Raw genomic sequence first — 22,720 nt, 5'->3', positions numbered from 1 at the left:
CCTACAGGGACACCGGGGCAAGTGTCACTATGGTGACACAAGACCTTGTGGACCCTGGACAAATCATACTTGGTGAACTTTACCAACTGACCAATGCTAGCAATGTCAGGACCAACCATGCCCTGGCAGTTGTTAATTTCTCTTGGCTCTTGGGGAGGGGTAACTGACCTTAAGAACGTTTGGTAAGTGCAGACCTCCCTGTTGAATGCTTGTTTGGCAATGATTTAGAGACTTCAGCCTGGTCTGAAGTGGAGTTTAGGACCCATGCAGAAATTTTAGGGATCTCTGCACATGTGTTTGCTGTGACTAGGTCACAGGGAGAAAATTACAAAAAACAATTTGATGGACAGAATGTAGATCAATGTCTTACATTCACCCCAGTACAAGGATCTGGGCCTAAATCCATCGTTTTTTGCACTCCACACCACCCTGGGTCAGATAATGGCTTTATGCAAAACAGCTCTGACCCTGTGCCCTATGGGAACAGTCCAGTCCGAACTACAACAGCCATATCTTTCTAGGTCACAGGTCAAAAAGTCTAACACTGAACCGGCCCTGGATTCTAGAATAATGGACCAGGTGCCTTCCAAGAAAAGGAGCAGTAGGGTTAAGGCAGTGCCTTCCCTCTCACTCAGAGTGATGATCTGTCTCTTGAGGGAGATGATTGTGCTCCTGAAGAAGGAACTGTCCCAGAGGAGCTTGAGCCTGATCTGGTTGAGTTCTTGGGAACAGGGGGCCCTTCCAGGGCAGATCTGAGTCAGGCGCAGCTGAGCTGCCCTTCTCTTCAGACCCTCAGACAGCAAGCTGCTGCTGGGAATGCTAGTGGCACCCATAAGATTTATTGGGATGATGGACTCCTGTATTCAGAGAGTAGAGACCCCAAGCCTGGTGCAGCCAGGAGGTTGGTTATACCTTTGACATTCAGGGGCTTCCTATTGACAGTAGCCCATGATATTCCTTTACCAGGACACCTACGATAGAACAAGACTTGGGACAGAATTGTCCCTCACTTTCACTGGCCCCACATCTCTGAAGACACAAAGGAGTTTTGTCACTCATGTGTAACCTGTCAAGCCAGTGGTAAGGCAGGTGGCACCACAAAGGCCCCCCTGATACCACTACCTGTGGTGGGGGTTCCCTTTGAGAGAGTGGGGATTGACATTGTTGGACCAATGGAATCTCAGACTGCATTTGGGCACAGGTTTATCTTAGTGGTGGTGGACCATGCCACTAGGTACCCAGAGGCAATTCCCCTTAGGACCACTACAGCACCTGTTGTGGCAAGAGCCCTCTTGGGAGTGTTCTCAAGAGTAGGTTTCCCTAAGGAGGTAGTATCTGATAGAGGTACAAACTTTATGTCCAGCTACTTGATTACAACGTGGAAGGAGTGTGGAGTGAATTACAAATTCACCACACCCTATCATCCACAATGCAATGGTTTAGTTGAAAGATTCAACCAAACCTTAAAGGGTATGATTAAGAGTCTCCCAGAAAAGCTTAGGCGGAGATGGGACATCCTGCTACCCTGCCTTTTGTTTGCATACAGGGAGGTTCCTCAGAAGGGGGTTGATTACAGCCTTTTTGAACTTCTGTTTGGGCATCCTGTAAGAGGCCCATTGTGTCTGGGTAAAGGAGGGATGGGAGTTACCTCTCAAACCCCCTAAACAGGACATAGTGGACTATTTACTTGGTCTCCGCTCCCGGATGGCTGAGTATATGAAAAAGGCAACTAAAAACCTTGAGGCTAGCCAGTAATTACAGAAGGCCTGGCATGACCAAAAGGCTGTACTGATTGTTTATCAGCCAGGACAGAAAGTGTGGGTGTTGGAGCCTGTGGCCCCAGCAGCTCTCCAAGACAAGTGGAGTGGACCCCCACACTATTGTTGAACAGAAGGGAGAGGTTACCTATTTGGTGGACCTAGGAACTCCCTGGAGTCCCCATGGGGTGCTTCATGTCAACCGACTGAAACCATATGTTGACAGTGCAGACATGGGCTTGCTCATGGCTACTGATGAGGGACAGGAGGAGGAGAGTGACCATCTCCCTGACCTGCTCTCACAGAACCCTGATGATGGGTTAGTGGATGGTGTAACCTTGGCAGGCAGCCTCACTGCTCAGCAGCAAACTGATTGCAGACAAGTGCTCAGTCAGTTTAGACATATTTTCTCTCTGACTCCAAGTCAGACCACCTGGTGCACTCATGAAGTGGACACTGGGGACAGTCTGCCTGTTAAAAATAAGATTTACAGGCAACCTGATCATGTCAGGGACTGTCTCGGGACAGAAGTCCAGAAAATGTTGGATTTGGGTGTTATTGAACCCTCAGATAGCCCTTGGGCTAGTCCAGTGGTCTTGGTACCAAAGCCTCACACCCAGGGTGGTAAGAGAGAGATGAGGTTTTATGTTGACTACAGAGGTCTCAATGCAGTCACTAGGACTGATGCCCATCCAATTCCAAGAGCAGATGAGCTTATAGATACTTTTGCCTCAGCCAAGTTTCTGAGCACATTTGATCTTACGGCTGGCTACTGCAGATTAGATTAGCCGATGATGCAAAGCCAAAGACAGCATTTTCAACCCCTAGTGAGCACTATCAATTTGTGGTAATGCCCTTTGGTCTGAAGAATGCACCCAGCACTTTTAAAAGGTTGGTGAACAAAGTCCTAACAGGCCTGGAAGACTACTATGTAGCATATCTAGATGATATTGCTGTCTTTAGCTCTACCTGGAAGGATCACCTGGTCCACCTGAGAAATGTTTTGGAGGCCCTGCAAAAGGCAGGCTTAACTATCAAGGCTACTAAGTGCCAGATAGGGCTGAGTCAGGTTGTGTACTTGGGCCACCTTGTAGGTGGAGGCCAGGTTCAACCATTGCAGAGCAAAATCCAGACCATCATGGACTGGGTTGCTCCAACTACCCAGACTCATGTCAGAGCTTTCTTGGGCCTGACTGGGTAATACAGAAGATTTGTCAAAGGGTATGGTTCCATTGTGACACCCCCGTATGACTAAACTTCTAAAAGAATGCCTAAGAAAGTTCAGTGGACAGTTAGCTGTCAAAAGGCATTTGATGACCTGAAGCAGGCCATGTGCACTGCACCAATTCTGCAAAGTCCTAACTACCCCAGAGAATTCATTGTCCAAACAGATGCATCTGAGTTGGTGGTAGGGGCTGTGCTATCACAATTGAATGATGAAGGTCAGGACCAGCCAGTAGCTTTTATTAGCAGAAGGCTGACCCCTAGAGAGAAACGTTGGTCAGCTATTGAGAGTGAGGCCTTTGCTGTGGATTGGGATCTGAAGAAGCTGAGGCCATAATTGTTTGGCACTCACTTCACTGTTCAGACTGACCATAAGCCCCTCTAATGGCTAAAACAGATGAAGGGTGAAAACCCCAAACTTTTGAGGTGGTCCATATCCCTACAGGGAACACAGACCTGGGAGTAACCATGCCAAAGCAGATGGACTCTCCAGGTATTTCCACTTAGAACATGAAGACTCAACTGGTCATGGTTAGTTTAATGTCCCTGCGTTGGAGGGGGGTTGGGGGGGTGTAGGAGAGTAGGATCTGCTTACTATGGTTACCGCCACTTTTTGCTGGTGTTTCACTGTTCAACTTTAGTCTGGCTGGGGCCCTGTTAACCAGGACTCCAGCCTAGCTGTTTCCTCTCTAAATTGATTGCATGTATATTAGGTAAACTCCAGATTGGTTACTGGGCTAGCCTTTTGAGTCCCTAGTATATGGCACCTTAGGTACTAAGGGCATAGTTACCCCAGAGGCCTACCAGGGGCTGAAGCATGTATTATGCCACCCCTGGGAAGCCTTCCAAAATGGCACCACAGGTCTGCTACTGCAGCCTGGGTAAGGTGGTGCATGCACCCCTTACTAAGATATAGGTTACCTATATCTACCTTATATCACTGACAAATATAAACCTTAAAGTCACTCCTATGGCAGGCCTTATCAATCCTGACGGCAGAGTGCTGGGTTTTGTGTGAGAGGGTGTCCATGCATGAGCAGGACCCCTCTGCAGCTTGCAGAATCAATTCTCTGTAGCTGTTCTGTGATGCAGCCAGACCATATACTCTTAAGTGCCTTATAACTTTGCGGTTAATGCTAACTTTGGAATTGCTGTATGGAAACATGTCGTGTTTGCTGTCAAATACTTAGGAATCCTAACCCCCACCAGTTCTGGCGGTGGGGGTAGAATTCCACCCTTCTAGAGGGAGAAGACATGTACACACTTACCTAACCGGTAATAGTTTAAAAGAGCCCCAGCATCACAAAATGGATGCTGCAACCACAGACACAAGTCTGACCTCCTGCTGCTGGACGAAACTCCGGAAAGGGAGGACTGGACAATAGGCTTCCTGTCACAGGGTGGTGTAACCACCACCAGACAGGCTTTAGTGTATTGGGGCTGGGTGGGTGCATTCAGTGAATGCTTTTCCGACAGTGCTCGGGGCACACTTGGTGTCCCTGTGCATAACCCAGTTCAAACCGGTTGCAGAGGCACTCAGCCCCTGCTCTGGCACGAAACTGGACAAAGGGAAAGGGGTGTAACCACCCCACCCTGGGTCCTCCCATAGGAAGGACCCTAGAGTAAGTCCAACCCCTAAACTTAGTATAAGTATGGGAACCCAGTCCTTAGGACTTTGGATTACCCTGGACGAAACTCTGCAACATATATCCGGGAACTTTGACATACTATTTCGACTAGAAGACAGAAGAATCTCCCTTGGGGTCAAGGAGTGACTCCCCTGTTCAAACAGGCACCAAAGAAGCATCTTGCCAGTCTGCATTTCCAAGGCTCTCGCCGGATCCCGATGGATGTGCGACTTCTCAGAGGCCGACACGAGATCCCTGCAAAGCTGAGCCCTGCAGCCCTCTCGAGTGACGTGGGACCGGAACTCCTGGACACTGTGCACATTTGCAAGTGCATCGACTTCCCGAGCTTCCCCAAAGTTGTGCATTGGGCTACTTGTATTCCAAGCCCCGAGCACCTTTTGCACCATAGATTGTCAGCCTACACTCCAAGAGTGTTCTGTGGGCCCGCTTCTAGCATTTCAGCTCTAGGCTCCTTTGCGATCCCTAGTCCGTCGACTGGTGGGTCCCCACGAAGGTAACTCTTCTGTTTCTTGGGCTTTCCTGGTTGCATTAGACGTGCCCCGACTCCCCTCTAAAGGGCGAGTCCCTCAGACCTTGCTAGTCTGCACCAAAGCCAATCTTTGCTTTCTGCGTGGGTTGCTGTTGCCAAGGCTTTTTGGGTCCAATCTGCAAACCGACACTGTAGCACTGGACATCCTTCATGGGACAGCTCTAATCCAGCTCCTGGTTGTCGTCGATGCCTCCTGGTTCTCGTGGCTGAAGAGTCAAGCTTCACCTTCTTCACCTAAAATCACCCAACATCGGTTGGCATCTTCTCATCGCCTTCCTAGTCACCGGCTAGTGACCCAGACTCTGTCCCCTCTCTTTCAGGTTCTTTAGATCTTCGATCCACCCTTGGATCCACCCGGACACTTTCGACTTGGTCGCCAGCAGCACTTTGCAGCAGATTGCCATTGAAAACGACGACGAAACCTGATACCAAAAGACACCTATGCACCCGGCTTCCCTGCGTGAGGTAACTCAAGTACTCCGATGCTCCCGTGGGTATTGACTCTAGAACCTCCTAGTTCTAAAGGGGTTTGCTCGAAGTCCTCTTCTAAGTGTCTTTTATTTGTCATTTTCCAACCACGACTTTCCCCTTAGAAGTTAATGGTGATTTGCCGCTGTGTTTAGACACTGCACGCGTCCCCCGTGGGTCCCCTGTGTCACTACCTTGGGTGGTTCCTGGTGGCCCCAGCGGTTCTGAAGGCTATAGGCTTTGTATCTATGTCAGTCGTGGTTCTTATACTACTTTCTTAGTATATGGTTTGTGATGGCCCTAGGGCTAATCATATATTGTGCTAATTTACTGTGTGCTAAATAAGTTTACTGAATGTACCTTTGCCTCTAGCCTCATAAAGAGACTAGAGGGATGTGTTTAGAATAAATACATATATTTTATATATATACCTGGTGCGGTTCTCCTTTCATTTGGTCATTCATGAGATTATAGACTGGTAAAACAAGCTGCTTTACATTCCTTCAAGACTTAGCCTGAATGCTGCTCTCCACAGCTACCACTAGCATAGCTTTCTATATAGGTTGTCTTTAAACCTACCATCAATATGGGTCGTTTGGACTGGTGCAAGGTGCCCACTAGAATAGTGGAAAGCATATGCCAGGTCAACTTCTCACAACAATTTCTCTGACAGCACTCTGGAGAAACTCTTAGTCTTGACTGCGTCATGTATACTCGTCACATCTGATTTGACAAGTGACCAGCTTCAAGCTGTCACCTCTAAGCATATTTGGGGAAGCCAGGTCAAATACAGACAATACAACAAGGTTCTTCCTAAACAAGCCAGAGGGAACAATGTCAAACTCCTCATTCACACAATCCATACTAGTTTAGGAGATATGAAGGTGGTCTGTACAAAGGAGGATAACTCTATAGTAAGACATCTACAAGACATAAAACACGTACAGTCAAACCGGAAGGAGCCCTACACAAATCGGAGCTCACAACAGAAGAAAGTGCATGGTGCTTTGTGCTGAAATATTGTCACATGGACATGGACCAACCGGGTGCTTGTTCTGAGAAGGAAAAGCCACCAATTTGTGAGCAATCCCAATCCTTAATCTTGTTAGGACGAACTGATGTGACGCTCGAGTCACTTTGGTCAAATAAGGTTGGTAGCCCACAAATTCATTTAAACCATTATAGGACACACAGGTGGATAGGTTGCCACTATTACTAAACCGCCTCTCAGAAAGAAGATTCAAGAAGGACTTCTTCATTTCGGATTTGAATAAATCAGAGGCCCCGTCATTATCATTATCTAATTATCTAATTTAATATCGAGGCCATAGATCACTTGGAAGCTATCTAGATTGTATTTAATCCATGGGATCTTTAAATGGTTATCCATAGAGAGGCAGTCACTGATGATGGCTCTACATAGAGATGTTTCATCTTTCAACCAGATCGATCGCCATAAAATAAGGGGTCTAAGGAGAATCAAATCGGTAAGGTGTTGAATACCGAGTTCTCTGTGTACTAGTTCATTGGAGGCAGATTTAGGTAGACACAGAAGTCTTTTTAAAAAGACGTTCTCCTCCACTTGTAAGGTCCCGGCCGGGGAAAAGCCCCAAACCCCGGCACCATACAAAGCGGTGGAGAGACATCTAGACTGGAATATTTTAAGCATGTCTTTAATCCGCCTATCCCCTAATTTCGTGGCTAATGTAAACACTCCATGAGCACTCTTCGCCATCTTGGCCCTCACGTTTTTATGCTCGCTAGTCCAGCTGCAATTGTTAGAAAATGTGATACCCAAATATGAAAAGTTTTCAATTTGTTGAACCTTATGTCCATCGATAAAATAAGAAGATGACTTCCTTTTACGCCCCTGCCCACATTCCATGGTATAGGTCTTAGATTTGTTAATCACTAGCTTTCTCCCTTTTATAAACTGTGAAAACCCATCCATCAGGCGTTGCAGGCCTATCTGGGTGCGTGACAATAAAACTGCATCGTCCGCGTAAAGTAATACCGGGACGTTGGCATCGTTAATTTTAGGGGCATCTGCTGCAATGGTTTTTAGGACGGAATCCACTTCATTAATAAAAAGGGTAAAGAGCAAGGGGGCGAGAACACACCCTTGTCTAATACCCCGCCCAATCCTAAACTTATTTGTACACTCACCATGGGTACCGTATCATCCACAGGTACGTAGTTTGGCATAAAGGCGTGCTAAAAAATAAACGATACCCTCCGGTGCCCCCATTTCAATCAACTTGGCCCAAAGGATTGCGTGGTCCACCAGGTCGAAGGCGCTGCTCAGATCTGCAAAGCAGAGATAAATGGTGCCCGGCTTGGCTAGCGTATACTTTCCGATCAACAGTTCAAGATTTAAACACTGTTCGATCGTCCCACGCCCCTTTCTGAACCCAAATTGACCTTCTGCCAAAATGCCATTGGCCTCTGCCCATTCTTCCAACCTGACCTCAAGCACCCTACTCATAACTTTTACTGAAGAATCTAACAAGGAGATCGGGCGATAGTTCTTCACATCCCCCCGGTCTCCTTTCTTGTAAATAGGGATTATGATGGATTCTTCCCAAGTAGGGGGCACCCCATAACAAACTGCTGCGTTAAATTTTTTAGCTAGCATAGGGCCCTATAGCTCCGGAACTAATTTGTAAATATCGATAGGCACCCCGTCCGGGCCCTGTGTCTTCCCCCCTTTGCTGGCCCTGATGCTATCTAAAACTTCAATGACTGTAATGTCCAAAGGGACGATGGGCCAACAGTCCTCTTCATGACCCATGGCTTTGTCCGAATCAAAAATACTAGAAAAATGAGAGATCCAAGTTTCCCTGTTGACCTTGGATGTTAATTCTGGAACCTTCTCATCTTTAAGGAACGGACAATTCACTGTGGCCCAAAACAAGGTACAATTATTAGTTTCAGCCGCCTGGGCCAAATTATCCCAGGCTTCCTGCTGAAGTTCCAGTTTCCTTCTTTTTATGGTAATCTTATAGCTAGCTCTAAGTTTAAAAACCAGGCTCTTAACTCTGGGTTTGGCTGCCAGTGCGTTTTTTAGCTCTTTTAGCGCAGAAGTACATGCTTGATCAAACCACCCCCTTAGGAGGTCTGACTTGCGCTTAACTGAGATGGTAAGCTTGCAATCAATGACAAAGTTAATTCGGATAAAATGCCGAATGATTTCAGCAGTGACGTCAACATCTTCAAGAATCTCAGTTATTTCAGATAAGCAGCTATTTATAGTAGAATCAGACGTCATTTCTGCTTTATCCCCTTTCCATCTTAGTCTTGTCCCGTTTGGTCTATAGGGTTAAATATTATCAATAAGCCCCAAACTAGATATCCTATTCTCTTTCCAGGGAAAGGCCTCTATAGTTAAACAGTTATGGTCGCTGAGCAAAATGTCAAAGACTTTAGGGGCCAAAGCCCAGGGCACAAGGCTGGAGGAAATACAAATAAAATCAATCACAGTGTTAGCCCCCCGACCTGTAAAAGTGGGGATAGTCTCACCTAGATCATTTTTCTCATTGGCCAAAATGTCCATGTCATGTGATGCTAGGAGATTATTCAGAGACTCCCCATACTGATTGTGTTGGAAATGGAGATCTCCGTCTCCATAGCGATTGACCACCCCTCATGTATTAAGGTTAGAGAGGGGGCAAACAGACGTATTAAAATCCCCTGCCAAAAGCAAATCAAAGACAACATTGGAGCCCATTATAATGTCATCCAGGGCGCTTGATAGAGCGTTAACCACCTGGACCCTGGTGCTGTCAAAAATATTATTGTAAAAATTGATTAAAAGGATGTTTCTGTGGTACTCGGACAGGGGTGATCCTGCTTATGCGGTGGAGCGATCCCTCATGGGCTCTGCCTCCCTACACACGCTACTGTACTCGGCGTCGCTTTGGAGAGCTCTGCCGTCCATCACGCGGGTGGTCTTTCAGATCTGGCGGCAGGCCCTGCGCAGGGTGGGCTGGTGGAATGTCCTGACCCTGGAGACCCCATTGTGGCGGAATGGAAGATTGCCTCAACTAGCAGCCCTAGTGGGCTTTCGACATTGGGACGCGATAGGCATCTCTACCCTGGGTGATGTCATGTCTGGGGGGGTGCTCAAGTCCTTTGCCACGTTGCGGGAGGAGTTTGAAATGCCACACGCCCAATTTTACCTCCAATTCTGACATGCTCTGACCCCGTATCTCCAGGGGGTGGAAGATATACCGGAATTTAGTCCTATTGAGGCCAAGGTCTTCATGGGAGAACTGCCTGACAAAAAGATTTCTCGCATATACCAAACCCTTTTGCGCCTCAGCGCCTCGGACCTTGCCCATCTCAGGACCCAGTGGGAGCGGGATGTTGGGGAGCTAGACGAGGAGGATTGGGTGGAGGCCCTGGAAGGGCCCAGGGGAGTGGCCATTTCCACGCGCTTGCGACTGATACAATTCAGGTACCTTCACCGTACATACTACACTAGACAGCGCTTGTGGAGAGCGGGATTGATTGCATCCCCGAATTGTCTTAGGTGCAACACGGAGGTGGGGACGCTGCTACACACAGTGTGGGGCTGTGGGGTTCTCCAGCGGTTTTGGGACAGAGTGACTGTTTCGGTGTTTGAATGAGGTACTGGCCTGGGAGCTGCAGAGGGACCCTAAACTGGCTCTTCTTCATGTGCTGGCTGGAGTGGGGGGCAACCGATACAAGCGTCATTTACTACTGTTGGGGCTGACCTTGGCCAAAAGGGACATTGCGAGATCTTGGAAGGCGCCCCGCGCCCCTTCCTTCATAGCTTCGCAGAATGGAATGGACTTTTGTATGGGCCTGGAACAGCCTGTATATGTCGCACGAGGGGTGCCCTCTCAAGCATTATAGAATTTGGAAGCGGTGGGCAGACTATCGGGGCCTGGACCTGGACCCACCACCGGAGGAGGAGGTCGTACAGTTAATCTGACAGTCAGATAACCTATGCTTTGGCGAACATTGCAACACGCATAGCACGACACTGACTGAGTAGGCAGCGGCACGCGTGGGAGGGAGGGGGGAGTTGAGGGTGGGTGGGGAAGGGAGGGGGGGTTTGTACAACAAGACATTTCTTTGATTATTCAACTGCTTAATCGCCTATGAAAATGCTTGCATGTCACAGTCATTGATTATTTGTTCTAGTGATTGTCTCTGGAGGTCAGAGAATTACTTGATGTGTTTCTACCATGCAACCAATAAAATCTGTTTTAAAAAAAAAAGGATGTTTCTACCATCCTTCTGGGAGAGCCATAAAATCTGGGAGTGTGCCCCAACCAGTACATGTTTTTTAACGATAAAGGGGATTTTGACAGAAATCAAAACCAAGAGCCCACCTTTAGCTCTACCAGACGTAGATACCATAGCGGGTAACTGATATGAGACAAATCGATTATATCCTTTAAAATCTCTGCACCACGTTTCCTGGAAACAAATGATATCATAGAGGGACAAAAATTCTGACCACCCCAGACAATCAGATTTGGACGTCAAACCCGCGATATTCCAGCTAGCAATATGGCAATTAGGAAATCCGGTTGACATATTGATACAATAGTTACCCCGTAAATTGGTTGTGGACGGGTGAGTGATGCTTTGACTATCATCTTCCGGCAATTCCTCATTACATCCCCCTAGTTCACCCTCTATACTGGCTATCGTGCAATCTGCATGAGGCAGAGTTTCTTTAACTACAGGCCCTGAAGTTGTTACAACGGGTCCTACTCCTGGCAATACAGAATCCTCACAGGATGAGAAGGGGGCCAGACCAAAATCCTGTCAATCGTTAGAGTCTAACCCACTTAAACATTGAAAACGATTGGAGGTAACCACCTGAAACCCGCTAGGCATACTAAACATACTGGGACCTCTCACTCTGCCCCACCCAGGATCATTATTAGGCTGGCCAGTATGATGTCTATAAAAATAGCTCAGGGGACGGAGTGAGATACCCTGGTCGTTCGGTGAGCGAGAGGTGGCTCTGATCAAAGAGGTGGTGGCAAGATGGGGAATTTTAAAATTGATAATGACACAATCGCCCAAAATATTCTTATGTGAAGTACCTATCCAGTTGGTTCTAGTGGTTACTAAAAACTGGTCTGCCAAAGCAACTGGAAAACCACATTCTCTGTTAAGCCAGGCCACAGTTTTATTCTTTAACGATTCATGTGTTTCATGGATACTATGAGGTCCCTCCTCCCTTACTGGTGGGACATTAGTCAAGACTGCCACATATGGTGCACAGTGAGGTGGTAGATCAGGTGATGAATAGCCATAACGCTTTGTCTTCACAATATTAGTTCTTGGTGTATTCCCTGTGGTCAAAGTAGTGGGTAAATTCGGGGACACGGGGTTAGTGACCGCTACCGTATCAGTGCTCGAGCCCCCGTTATGCGACTTCGGTGGCTCACTGGTGCTACCCTAGGCCGTATTAGCAGATACCACACAGTTATTAAGCCCAGGATGGGTTTGCAAAAGGCTCCTAGCCGTTTCAGTTCCCCGGAAATAATATCAAGTTTGTCAAGTAGGGGCTGTATAGTTTTATCGAACTTGGCATCGATGATACCGATCAGCAACTCTAACTGCTCAGGTGCTAATTTTAGATGGGTGTTATTCGAAGCAGTGTCAGAGTCATTGGTGGTCCCTTTAGGAATTGGTTCGATGTTTTTTTTACTTTTACGACTACCCCCCTGTTTAGACAAAACAGGCCTACTTGTATTTCTACCAGACCTTAACACCCTCTGGACTTTTGGGGCCGGTGAACAAGATACCGCAGAATCGTTAAGAATCTCATTCACCACCAATGTGGGCTCTAAATCAAAGGATGCCGGCGTAATAAAGGGGTCTGGGGAACTTATAACACCGCTAACATCCACGGGGGGGTAGACAAGGAAAGAGAAGCCGGAGTTGGAATAGGGAGGGGGTCTGAAGGGGTACGATACGTGGAGTCTGCATAAGCACGACAGTAGGGATCCTGCGGGACATTAGAACGCAGCTGAAACGTTTCAAATCTGCTTTAAAGCGTTGGTTCTGGCCTTTAAAGCTCTCCATAGCACCAATGAAGGGATTTCAGGTGGGAGGACATCCGCGTTCTAGGGCCCAGCATGAGTATTGCCCTAGCCGAGGCGTTCTGGACCACCTGGAGGTGTATCAATAAATATTCCGGAAGACCCAGGTACAAAACATTCACATAGTCCAGCCTTGATACTGTCAAAGCCTGGACCACCGTTTTCCTGTGTGCAACCGGAAGTAGGGGCAGAAAAGGTTTTAGCATTTTTAGCAGGCCGAAACAGGACCCAGCTATTGCTTGAATCTGGGCCTTTATGGATAAGTTGTCCTCCAGCTTGACCCCTAGGTTCTTAACCGTTTTTACCGAGGTTGTAGGAGGGGACATGTCCGAGGGCCACCAGTTGCGCCATACATCGCAGGGGGGAAGGCCAAAGAAAATGAACTCCGATTTCACAGAGTTACACTTGACTTGGTTCAGTTGTAACCAGGAGAACACCTCTGATAGGCAGGTGTTAATCACATCCCCTCTAAAATCAGCGCCCTTCTCGCAGGTGAAGCGCAGTTGCATATCATCCGCATATGATACTATTGTTGCTCCACGGGCCTCTGCCAAATGCCTAAGGGGGACCATGTACAGATTGAAAAGTGTTGGGCTCAAAACAGAATAACTGTTGGATAGCGGAGGGGTAAAAAAAATTATTCCCACTCCAGTGAATGTAACAGTAGGGAAAGTGTTGGATAGAGGAGAGGTAAAAATTACTATTCCCACTCCAGTGAGTGCAACAGTAGAGAAAGTGTTGGATAGCGCAGGGGTCCCCTATGACCGTGACTCCATAGGAAATGTTTTTCAAGAATTACAATTCTTTTTGTATTGTATGTTGTTGGATAACCAAATTGGATGCACTAACCAATTAATCAATTCTGTGCTGATACATTCATTGTTATCGTGGTGTTCATTGATATGCTTTAGTACTAGAGTATTCTTACCCCCGTGTATCTTATAATATTTGGTGCGTGTTTCTTGCCATGCATGTCGAGTAGTGTTTTTTAGGTTTAAAGTATTTTATTCAGCACATCATGTTAGGACAAACACATATCTCAAAAAGCGACGTAGCAGGGCGGAAAAGCCAGTTCTCAGTAGTGCCATTAGCAGATGTCATTCCCACGGATCACGCCTGCACAGGAACATAAGTCGCGTGTTGTCTCAACATGGTATGACATTTCCCGTGCAACCCCCCCCAACAATCCCCCCCAACATCCCAACTCCCATCACCCACCCCCACCCTACGTCCAGTGCACAGTCCCTAACCAAGATACACATCAGAGCTACATTCACAAGCAGGATGAGTCCAGCAAGAGATCATTGGGCAGACTCTACTGGGGTCGGAAGCCGCAGGAGGCGGAGATACTTGGGGCAGGTAAGTTCCCTAAATTCAGTAAGCAATAAGGAGTGAAACGGTTGCCAGAGCTCCCGGAACTGGTCCACTTCACCCGCCACTGTGAGAGACAATTTCTCCATACCCAACACATGCCACAACCTATGGAGCCAGCCGGTGATAGATGGTATCGCAGCGGTGTGCCAGTGTATTCAAATGTTTTGGACTGCGGAGCCTAGAGCTATCGCTATCTGCCTGCCCCTGCGGGATCTTAGGGGGTACATCAGACCATTCGGAAGCCCTAACAGGGTATAAGCAGGAAAGCGCGGCAGTTCAATTTCGAAATGAGAGTCGATTTCATCCAGCACTTCCTTCCAGTAAGGTTCCAGGAGCGGGCAATCCCATAGTATATGCGTGAGTGTACCCCGGTGCCCACACCCCCACCAACATGTGTCTTCCTTACTACGATCAAACTCGTGAACTCGTTCAGGTGTATAATACCAATAGGTAGAGACCTTAGTCAGCGTATCAGTGAGCCCTATGTGGTATGCCGAGTGCCTCGCTCTATAGGATATGTGTTCCCATTCCTTAGGGCTCAGAGTCCTCCCCAGCTCCCTTTCCCAACGCTCCCTCCCAGGGTGATAAAGGTGAGTCGCCGGCGGCTGCAGCAGCTTGTATAAATCTGTAATCAGTTTGGAGTCCGAAGTCCGCGTCAGGAGCCATTTTTCGTAGGGAAGAAAAAGCCGATCGGCCGTCCCTCTCACTTGCGGCTGAAGGGCCCAATGGCGAGCTTGCATATAACGAAGTCGCTCTATCTCCGGGAGTGAGAACTCCTGACGGAGTTGTGGAAAGGGGACAACCCCTTCAGGGCCATATAAATGACATAAGGCTCTACACCCCGCCTGTTTCCATCGAGCGAACGCTCCCCTCTCCATCCCCGGAGTGAAGTCCGGATTGTCCACCAGCGGGGTAAGTGGTGACGGAAGCGTGGTGAGGCCATGTAAAACGTTGGTAGCATCCCACACCCGTAGGGGTACCCTTGTGACGAAGGAGGCATAGAGGTTTTTGGGCCAATGAGGGCGACGTAGGAAAGGGATCTCCTGCAGGGGTCTCCCTGCCACCGCCTGGTCCTGAAAGAGCCAGTGCTTATCGGACTCCCATCTACTCCATTCCACAAGATAATGTAACTGTGTAGCTTGAAAGTACTTGCGAAAATCGGGTATTCCTAAACCACTGGCTTCAGGGGCCAGCAGCGAGAGAGCTCTACGCATTCTAGGCTTCTTACCCTGCCAGACAAACCGAGAAACATCTGCCTGCAGTTGCGAAATCCATCCCACCGGCGGTTGGAGCGGCAGGGCTCGAAAAAGGTACAATACCTGGGGCAAGACCGTCATTTTGATAGCAGCTATCCTGCCCAACCAGGAAAAGGTGCCACGGTTCCACCGGCCCAGTTCCTCTCTAAGCTTGGCACCCAGGGCCTGATAGTTGGCCGACACCATAGCCGGCAAAGTAGGAGCAATCTGGATCCCCGGATAAGGCACTGCTCCCGATGACCAGAGCATGGGAAACCTCTGTTGCAGACAGGTTCTAGTAGCCGGCTCGAGGGAGATATCTAACGCCACCGACTTCCCCATGTTCATCTTGAACCCCGATACCGCGCCAGAGGAGGCCAGCTCCTCCATACACGCCGGTAGAGCCATCCGGGGTCTATCAATGGACAGAATGACATCGTCAGCGTAGAGGCTGATAGCGTGCGTAAAACCACCCATCTGGATTCCGGTCACCGCCGGGTTATCACGTATCCGTTGGGCAAACGGCTCCATGTAGAGAGCAAAGAGCAGGGGCGAAAGCGGGCAACCCTGCCTGGTGCCTCGTTCGATGCCAAAAGTCTCAGAAGCGAGCCCGTTGACGCGGACCACCGCCGATGGACGATTGTAACAGTTAAGAATCATGGAGCGGAATTTCCCACCTATACCTGCTTTCATGAGCACCCGCTCCAAGTAAGGCCAGTGGACCTGGTCAAATGCCTTCTCCGCGTCCACCGCCAGCATCATTCGTTCTCCCGGAATCCGGGAGGCCTTCTCTAGTAGATGGACAATTCGTTTCGTGTTGTCCACTGTCTGTCTCCCTGGGACAAAACCCGCTTGGTCAGGATCGCTGCGACCGGGCAAGTGGGGAGCCAATCTAGCGGCTAGAATCCCTGTATACAATTTCAAATCAATATTCAGAAGAGAGATCGGCCTATATGACCCACAATGTTTCGGGTCCTTACCAGGCTTAGGGATAACTGAGATAGTGGCCTGGAGCAGATCGGGCGGAATGGCTCCGGGTTCAGCAAAGGAGTTGAAGAGGCGCGTCAGAATGGGGGCCAACGTCGTGTAAAACGTTTTATGATAGAGCGCAGTGTAGGTATCCGGACCCCCGCCTTGCCATGTTTAAGCCTGGCAATAGCGGAAACCACCTCTTCTATCCGAATGTCTCTATCTAAATGATCCGCCTGCGAAGGCTCCAGAGAGGGCAGTGCGACCGAGTCCAAATAAGCGGCCATGGCCATCTCATCTGGGGGATCCCCTGTATAGAGATCCTTGTAAAAGCCACGAAAGACGGCCGCTATTTGAGCGTCCTCCGTCTCCAGCATCCCCGCCGGGCTAGAGATCTCCTTAACCAGCTGGTTCTGTCTCGCCACTTGGAGCCTATTAGCCAACAATCTGCCACAACTGTCCCCTCCAGTGTAGAAGGTGTGACGCAACCGCAATGCCGCGTACTCCGCCCGATCAAGGTCGAGGGCCGCCAGGAGCTTCCTTGCTTCCTTGAGCTGCCGCCAAATTCTAGGAGCCCCCGTCCTGCGATGAATCTGTTCAAGTTCCCGAACCCGATCCGTGAGTTCATCTCTCTTGGCCTGCCGCTCCTTATTATCAGCCGAGGAGATCGCTAAAAATTCCCCTCTAAGAACAGCCTTCAGTGCTGCCCACTGCGTGGCCCGGCTAGTGTCCGTATTATCATTATGGGATTGAAATTCCCGAATCGCCTTCTCGATGTGGGCCACCACCTCTGCCCTGTGCAGCAGCGTGTCACGGAGGCGCCACGTCCGAGGGCGGGGAGCCGCCGGAGGCACACACAACATGACTTCAACCGGGGCATGGTCCGAAAGGGAGATCACGCCTATCTCTGACCCTGAGGCCAGCGCCCTCACCGGTGAGGTAACTAAAAGGTGGTCTAACCGTGCGTACGTCTTGTGTGCATGGGAGTAGTACGAGTAGTCCCTATCTGCGGGGTGTAGGTGTCGCCACAGATCGAGGAGGTCTACCTCCTCTAGCTGAGCCCTACGGTCTGCCGAGAGTTCCCCGACCTGTGGGGAGCGTTGCGCTGACCTATCCAGTGCGGAGTCAAAGACAATGTTGAAGTCCCCCCCAAGTATGATGTGCCTATCCTGGGAAGAGGTAACATCCTCGATCGCTGCTTGCAAGAAGCGGTCTTGCCGTTCATTGGGGCTATATAGGGACCCAATCGTAAATAGAAGACCCCCTATCCTGAACCGATATGCCAATAGCATACCCTTCTGTTCAGTGAATTTGTGGAGGATGTCCCCTCTAAAGTGCCGGGCCACCAGTATCGCCACCCCAGCCCTTTTAGTGGTGCAAGAGGAAAAGAATTGTGAAGGCAACTTATGAGATCGGAGCCTGGAGGAGACAGATATCTGCCTGGGTGTTCTCTAGGAGCGAAAGGACAGCCCGCCTCTTAACTGGATTATTCAAACCCCGGACATTCAGGGTCACAACCTTACAGGTGGCTGGGGGCATGAGCAAAGGTGTAGCAGAAAGCATCAAGGCCCCACATCAACAAGGCGAGGAGGGCAAGGGCGCTACCTGGCATGAGGAGCAACAGAGTGTTGTAATGAGGCTCAAGGAAACCAAGTAGAAGTTAGGAGATTTATTCCACAGACAGCTTGTACAACCACCTCCAGCAGGAGCCCAGCATAGAGTGGCTCAAGGTGCATAGAATGTTACAGAGCAAGTGTACAATAACAATTCCAACTGAGAATGCTGAACGTGAATTACATGGATACTACACACCTTCCCCCTTTGAAAGAAAAAAATAATAAAAAAAAAAGAAGGGCTGGAGGGGAAAGACAAGGAAAGAGAGGGGAAATAATATTCAACAACAATAATCAAGTAACTTTACAGGAATTTGTTTAACACGAGAACTTTTCCTGGGACCAGGTTCAGGAAGAACATTCCCATGGGTAGTAGGACCTGGAGGTACAGGTACATCCGCTTGAACACCGGAATTGTCGACATTGCTAACAATGGGAGAGGGAGGTACATGGCTCTCATTGACAGGTGTGACAGGAACAGATGTGGAAGGAACACACTGAGAGGAACAGTCGCTCACAGGCACAGGCACACTAGTATTCTGACCCACCGGTATGAAAGTGTCAAACATAGGAGAATAAGATGCAGGATCCTCCAAAGTGGGATCAATGGGTGGAGGAGAAGACAAGAGATTCGGGTTCTTGCACAGAGAGATTCTCCTGAAATTCCATACTTTCCCCCCTTCAACGCGAGTTCTTGAGTGTAGAAGAAGATCCCGGTCGTCGCCAAATTTATGTTGTAATGAGGCTCAAGGAAACCAAGTAGAAGTTAGGAGATTTATTCCACAGACAGCTTGTACAACCACCTCCAGCAGGAGCCCAGCATAGAGTGGCTCAAGGTGCATAGAATGTTACAGAGCAAGTGTACAATAACAATTCCAACTGAGAATGCTGAACGTGAATTACATGGATACTACACAGAGCAATGAATAAAACGCAGTAACATGAAAAGCAAACAAGTCTGAGCAAACTAAGGAGCACACATAGTATCTGGAAACCCACGGACCGCAATGTGTATTGGACAACCCTCCCCTCCCCTCCCCGACTCTCAAGCAAATCAAAAAGACAGGCAAAACTGTGTATGCCACAGCCATGTGTAAGCGAACCAAAAAGCACATACATTGCCTGAATGACTAGGAACCCCCATGTGCACTGGACGACCTCCCTTCCCCACTTCCAACTCCTGGATCCCCCCCTCCTACTCAACCCCCTGAACCCCTGAACCCCTCCAACTGTCCCCCTTCTTCCCCAACAACCACCCCCCCTCCAGTCCCCTCCCACAACTGGGACTGGCTCAACGACCCCAACCCCTCCCCCTCGAACCCCCCAAAAACCCCGAAAACCCATTGTCCCAGTCCGGTCCTTGACGGACAAGCCTGCGGAAAGTCAAAGAAGTGGACGTCCAGCCACCCCGCACTCCCCCGTTCCCCCCTCCCCCCCAGACCCTCAAACCTGCATTTCAATGATAGCGATGTCGATCTCCCCCCGGAGTTCACTCAAGCTGTCAGCGCCACCACACTCGCTGTAGTAGCATCGGCTCCATCTCGCGCTGCGGTGTCCGAATCCGCATTGACCGCAGGAGAGTCTGGCCGCGTCGAGGAAGCAGATGACCATCGGCCAGGGATTGTCTGCCATCCATCCCTTGTGACACGGCTCCGGTGAGGCGGGTGTGTTCCGTCTTCAGTAGCAGTGATCCCCAGCACTCCACATGTATCCTGAAGGGAAAGCAGCTGATGTAAAGTTCCATTCCATCGGAAAAGAGCCGGAAAGGGTGTCCCCAAGAGTACTGAGTGCCATGCTCCCTAAGAAAGTCAGTCGCAATTTTAAAAGCCTTGCGCTTCTGCAGGGTGGTTGCAGCCAGATCCTGATAAAGAGCCACACAGTGACCCCGGAATTCCAAGGAAGACCTCTTCCGTGCCTCCCGCAGTATTCGCTCTTTCAGGGGATAGTCCGGCAGGAAGGCCAGGATGTCGGGAGGAGGCGCCGAAGTCCGGCGTTGCAGGCCCACCCTGTGCGCTCTATCGATCCGGATAGGAAAATCGGCCGATTCCCCCAGCACCTCTCTGAACAACTCCCCTAGGTACGCCGCCACATCTTCCCCTTCTTCCCGGGAAGGAATTCCCCGGACTCGGATGTTGTTCCTCCGGGAGCGATTTTCAAGGTCCTCCGTGTGCGACTGTAGGTCAAGATGTTGGTCCCGGAGCCGGATGACTTCCTGCTGTAGTTGCGTGATTTCTTCGTCCCTGGCATGGCCAGCATCCTCCACCGTGGACACTCTGTCTCCCAGGCCGTCAACCTCCCTCCGTATCTCGCGGACCTCACCCGCTACCTCCTGCTTGAGCCGTTTGAAAGTCTTCCCGCAATGAGCTGAAGAGGGATTCGAGGAAGGACCTCCTGACCGGCGGCTCCCCTCCACTTGCTCCTTGGGAACCACCCGGGTGGTTTGGGGACGGCTGTCCCCTATCTTGTCTCATATTGCTCCTATTCAGCATCTCCGGCAATGTGCGGTCCCCCTTCCTTGACCCTCTGTTCTGCGCCATTTTGTCCACTGAGGTGCCCTTCCAAGTGATCTAACGGTCCAGCCCCTGGCGTGGCCCAAAAACCGAGCCGGCGGCCTCTCACGCTGCTCCACCAATGTTCTAAGGGGTCAGACCGCGCCACCGACAGAGCAGGATCTGTGAAGTGACCTGTGGTCCGTTCCGTCCGGAGACTGGCTGCCCACCAGGGCCTTCAGGTCCGACCAGCCCGGTTCTGCTCCCGTCTCCCCCACCACTGTCACCGCAGACACGAGCTCAATGTCACTAGCGCCACGGGGGGATTCCCCTCGAACTGGTCCAATATAGGCCTTCCAGTAGCTGTGCGGGGGGATTTGCGATATTGTCTGGTATGCCCCTGCTCCTTCACTCAGGCAATGCGGGAGGGAGCACACCGGGCGCTCCGGGGCCGGGTCGTCCCAAGGCGTCACCAGGGGTTGCCTCGAAGGAAGGGCTTGCTCTAGGGCCCCACTGTGAGAAGTTGGCCTGATATATAATGTTCACTATTCTAGTGAGCACTTTGTATCAGTCCAAACAACCCTTATTGATGATTGGTTGTAAGTCAACCTTATAGACCAGCTATCCTAGTAGCATGGATACGAGCAGTCTTCGGGCTAAACTCTAGAGGGCGTGTTAAGCCAGCTGTTATACCATCACATATACCCCTTGAACACCAAGTGAAAGGACACCACACAAGCTTTGTGAAAATAAACAGTGTATTTATTTAGATCACAACAGCCCTGTACTCTTTATGAGGACAGGGTACTAAGCACACAACAAAACTCTTACGAAAATACGCAAAGTTGCACAATTTACACAAATGCCCGAGGGGCACAAAAAACCATATACTACAAAAGTGGAATGCGAAATTACTAGCAGGTAAGTACTAATATTATAGGGTTTAAAATCGCTAGGACTGGCCTACCGAACCTTCATATTACTAGCAGGAGGCCTAGGGGACTCGGGTGCAGAGTGTGCACTCTCACGCGGGATGCGGGACAAAGTCTATGGAGGCTAGTAAAAGCAAAAGTTAGTGTTCTCGGGCGAACCCGACTAGGTAGGTCAAAAACGAAAGTGGATCTAGACACTTAGAGAGTGGATCTACGCTGGAGCACCGTGGTACTCGGTTTACCTAGCCCAGGGGCTGCGGCTGCATAGGGTTCAAGTGTCGTAGGGAATCCTCGTTGACGAACCAGGAGCCTGAAAGAAGAAGTTGCTGGCAGGCGACCAGTGAAGATGGATCGATGCAACCCAAGCCTGGGTTGATGAAGATGGATACAAGTAAGCAGAGGGGACCAAGTTCTGAATCACTAGCCAGTGATTAGATGGGCACCAGGATGGCACCGGATGGAGTCACCTCGGCCAGGTGAGTGGGCGACGCTGTGCTCTGCAGTCTCTCGGACCAGGAGGCGTTTTCGGTGACCAGGATGGAGGGCGAGCTGTCCCACGGTGGTATCTGCTGTCGACGTCGCTGGGCCCAGGATTGGGGCAACAAGTCTTGGCAAATGCAAGCCCACGCGGTGGACCTAAGATGGCGTCTGGAGTGGACCAGGAGGGTCCGGGGGTGCTCCTCTGTTGGAGGGGAGCAAGGGCCAGCCTGGAGCAAACAGACTAGCGGCGGAAGTGTCGAAGTTCGTCGTCAAACGGGCCAGTAGCCAACGGGCAAGTGACCTGGACAACGCGGTGAGCAGCAAAGAGCAGAAGGGCCCCACGCAGATCTCGTGGATGCTGGGGGGCTGGACTTCGGTGCTAGAGCTGCTCAGGGTCGGGGCTTCTCGGACCCCAAAGCACTCACTCGAGGATCCCTCGGCGGTCGTGCTGGATAGAAGTCGTGCAGTTCTGATGATGGCCGGTCCCTCGAGGTCTCGTCGCAACTCCGGTTCTCAGCTTAACTGTAGAGGTAGGTAGAGGTCAGTGGTGCCAGGGAAGCCGGGTCTCGTCGTGCTGGTCAGTCGGATTCCGGAGGAAGGACGTGCAGCAAACCGCAGTGTTCTTAGATGGTGCCTGCGGGTGCAGGGTGACTACTCCTTAGTCACAAGGGAGAAATCTTGAGAAGAAGTCGAGAGTTCCTTTCGTAGAAAGTAGTTTCAGGATTCAAAGATGATCTAATTTGGAAGGGGGCCCGCTCCTATCTTTATACTAGGAAAAGGGGCTGGCACGCGACTAGGTCCTGCCCATGGGTGGGACCAGGAAGGGGGGTGGTTACACCCCTCTCCCATGCCGGACTTTCCCCAGGCCAGGGGCTGGTGTGCCCATGGAACTGGTTCTATGCATAGTGAG

This window comes from Lissotriton vulgaris, chromosome 5 (genome assembly GCF_964263255.1).
Source record: "Lissotriton vulgaris chromosome 5, aLisVul1.2, whole genome shotgun sequence".
Classification (NCBI taxonomy): domain Eukaryota; kingdom Metazoa; phylum Chordata; class Amphibia; order Caudata; family Salamandridae; genus Lissotriton; species Lissotriton vulgaris.
This window is presented reverse-complemented; position numbering follows the sequence as displayed.